At 46.6% G+C, this 3,871-nt stretch overlaps 1 protein-coding gene across 1 annotated transcript in view; it reads left to right on the plus strand.

Moving 5' to 3' along the window:
• The window catches only part of ALK (ALK receptor tyrosine kinase), a 364,338-nt gene that overhangs the window by 352,237 nt on the left and 8,230 nt on the right, over positions 1–3,871 (plus strand). The gene's annotated exons all lie outside the window — the stretch shown is intronic.

A 3,871-nucleotide genomic window follows, 5' to 3' on the forward strand; every position in this document is an offset into this window, starting at 1 on the left:
AGGAATTTTTACCTACTCACAGTAAAATGAACCAGTTGCTTTTGTGGATGAAAAGCCATTCATCTTTATAGGATGCAGTCATGGGAGCCTTCTGATCTGAGGGTTTTCTTTCTGTTTGCCCTTACCCCAGTCATGAGTTCCTCCTTGCTGGCCAGGACTTCCCTTTCTGTTAGCAGTAGCTCTGTGCAAGCCCTGTGAAAGCTCATGTCAGAAGAGGTGATGGCTCGCTCCAGGCACAGCATACGTTACTTCCTTGGTATTTCTCTTTTTACCTTCACAGTCTCTCCTTCCTTTCCTATTCTTTCCTTGTCTTTCCTGAGCTGTTTGAGGTTATCTGAGACTGATCATAACTACTACTACACAGGGAGGCTGTTCCCAGCACCTTGAAGATCGTCCCCTATTCTTGCATTTAACTTGCTCCCAGGACTGAAGCAGACCTGGGACTGATGCTGCTGTTTTCTGCTCTGTCACATGCCTGTCACCCTTTGGGAAAGCTGAGGTTCAAATGCAGATGGGCAGTTGCAAGCTAGACCTGATTCAGAAAAACAGTTTCCAGTCCCTCTTTAACTGCTGGGTGAATGTGGATAGCCTGACTGTGTGCAGACACAGATCTGTACATTTCTGCTCCAATTCTAACACCTTCCTTCACCTTGCCTTGCCCCGCTTCTCCTACCATCCCATGTGGTGGCTGCCTGGCGAGAATGGCAGGGTAATTCATTGTCTGGCTGCCGGGGCAGCTTCTGAGGGGCTGATGGCACCTGTGAGTGCTGAGAAATCAGCCTCTGCCCACGTTGGCTGCTGGCTCAGAAATATGAGGCTAGGAGACTGCCTGATGAGAGATGAGATGTGGTGGGGGCCTTGTGCTCTGTGAAATATGGGGTCCAGCTGTGGAAGTGGATTTACCCTCTGCATATACTTGAGGTGTGACAGAGTCTCTGTACATAAGGCCCATGGCTCAGTACTGCTGGATGTATCTTTACATTGCTCTTAATGAACCCTGAGCTGCTCGGTTCCTCCTATTACTCATTCAAGGAAGACAGGCAGAGGTTAGGCATAGCAGACTGGACGTCTAGCTTTCCAGGCCCATTAAAGGAAAGGAGAGACAAGGAACAGTGCAGAGTAGACAGGCTTCGATGAGCTTTGCTTCCAACAGGAATTAATTGAACACACAAGACCTAGCTGACTGACTCAGTAACAGAGGTGCCCTGCTTACTGTGCAGTAAGCACCCTATGAATTACTGTTGTCATTTGCCCTTGGTTTTTTTTCAGTTTTGTGTTTTCCAGCTGATTTCCTTACTACCTTGTCTTTCCCACCTAATTCTGCTTTCAGCCGGATTGCAAAAGAGAGATTTATGTGTTCATTCTCTGCCTTCATCCCCCAGTTGCTCTCCCCACTCCCCTGCCAGTAACTTTGAACTCATTTGGCAGTTTTAGTCAAATTTAATAGAGGTGTGAAAGGCATTAACTTGGCATTAATTTCAAGGCTTCATGAAAAAGAAAGCACCACGCTAGAGCAACCACTGAGCAAAACAGTTGTCTTGTCTGGCCACTGGCCAGCAAGAACCTGTGTGACTTGGAGCAAGACACACGCAGCAAGATGCCATGCACTCAGCCACTGAAAAGTGTGGAAGGGACCAGAGGAGAATGGTGAAGGAGAAGGTGAAGCAAGGGAAGGGGGAACTTAAGACATTGTGAGAGATGTGAAATGGGAAACTAGAGGTACTGCAGCAGGTATTGGGACACAGGATCCAACTTAATGGGAGATCAAGAAGCTGCCAGCACAGGTTATTGCATGTTTTTCATCTGTGTTCATCATGTAAATAATGAAAGCAGTGTTCAGCCAACACGTAAATTATTTCTCTAAGCAAGAATGGTCGTATGTGTAAGCCAAATGTTCATCCAACATTGCTGATACAATACCAGTGATTCTTGTGGAATATTGGCAGTTTATGCCAGCCAGGTCTACTCCATAAGCTTCAGATACATACTTCTCCATGGGTTCAGGGTTTACAGCCCTGAAGGGTTTCTGTGTTCCATTCCTAGTAAAGTTTCACATCTATCGCAGGATTACCCCTTCCCTCTTGTCTGGAGAGAGTCAGTCTGGTAGGTTCAGAGACACCTGGAATCGGAGCCTTGGCTCATTATGAGCGTTGCAGAATTGTCCGTTCTGGGAAGTTCGGTGCTGATCTTTCTCACACACAGTACAGCAATCAGAGAACAGCTCTGGAAGATAAATCATATACGGATAAATGATTTCCCCTCCTTTGTGTTGCGCAGCCTGTTGCACAGAGCAGTGATTACACTGAACAATACACAGAATTTCATTCACCTTTACCAAGATTCAGCCTCATCTGGGGAGGTGTCACACTAGCGCTTCCAGAGCTCCCGCTGCTCTGAGCAGCAGTGCATTGCAGCTGACATTGTCCATTCATCTGGGGAGCAAAAGCTGTAAAGTGAATCCTTTGGTGGCTCAAGGCTGCTCCCCTTGCAAAATTAATCCCAAACCTCCATTTTTCAAACAAATTACATGGCTAAATTGTCCTTGGCTGGGCAGTCACATCTGTTTTAGGACTGTATTTAGCCAAATAAAAGGTGGAAGGAATTCATCCAAGGAGGGAAAGGAAGGGGAAAAAAGGGAAAAAGAGAAAAAAATCTATGCTGTTCAAATCAGCTTTTGGCTTCAGTCTACTGACTGCCTCGCAGTATAGCTCAAGTCTGGAATCGATTGTACAGTAAAGAATTGGGCTTTTTACTCGGTTTTCACTTCAGGTTTCTGACCCTTGCTCAGAAGAGGAGGGAATGGGTAGATTGAGATATTCATTTCCCTTTGGTTATGCCCTGAAAGGGAAAAAGAAGGCATCTGCATCCTTTCTTACTGTAGCCATCTTGTGTAGCCGGTGAGTCACTTTAACTCGCAGAGGTAAAAAAGATTATTCCCTCCTCCCCACAAAAGGGAGTGGGGGGGAGCAGGGAGAGACTTTGTTTTCAGGAAATGGTTACTCTACAAAAAGAAAGGTTTAGGGGGAGACGCAGTCCGGTGTTTTAAGGAATCAGTTAAGTATATATATGCAATGAACTACACTGTGTAATAACAAAATATAGGCCAGTGATACATAGTCACAAATGATTTTGTTTTATGGCACCACACTGAAAAAAACAGGCTTTGTTCACACAGAAATGCAGCACTTTTCAATTATTTCGTTAGTCAAGTATTGAGGCCACGTTTTTCCTAATCTCTTGAGGAGACATTAAGACTTTTTTAGGTTTTACCAGCCAATGCCCACTGTTTAACTCTTGGCTGTTGCCTGCTGCAGAGCCTGGACTTATTTCCAGTCCTGGTTAGCAGTGGTTTAGATCAGGCAGGATGGCCAGCACAGCATCGTGTCAGTCTGGGGATATGTTTCATCAGAGATGGTGGTCCCTGTCACTGGAGAACCCATGCCGGTTTGTGCATCAGTGGGAGAGACCCACAGGCAGGTGTGCCTTTTGGACTTTGGGCGGAATGGTAGGTGTCATAAGAGAGAGCTAGACGGTGGGACAGGCTTGTTTGGTGCAATAACTAAGGCCACAGATAAACACTTAGCTAGCAAATGGCTGCTGTGGAATAAGCAGTCACTGCCACCCAGTTGTTTGTCATCACGCCACTGGCAGCAGTGATTTCCTCCTCCCCCGCAGGACTGGCCGCAGGGATCACTGATTCACACCTCAGTGCAGAAGCTGATGGTTTGGCTTCAGAGGCCGGCAAACGCTAGCCAGTGCTAAGCCTGCCCTTTTCACTAAAGCATCTGGCTCCTGCTGGCAAGGGCTGTAGACTTCATCAGAGGGGCAGGAACAAGGAGTTGGCAGCCTTAGTCTTCCATAGCCATTGGAT

The sequence above is a fragment of the Egretta garzetta genome, unplaced genomic scaffold, assembly GCF_000687185.1.
Source record: "Egretta garzetta isolate BGI_Z169 unplaced genomic scaffold, ASM68718v1 scaffold11, whole genome shotgun sequence".
Classification (NCBI taxonomy): Eukaryota; Metazoa; Chordata; class Aves; order Pelecaniformes; family Ardeidae; genus Egretta; species Egretta garzetta.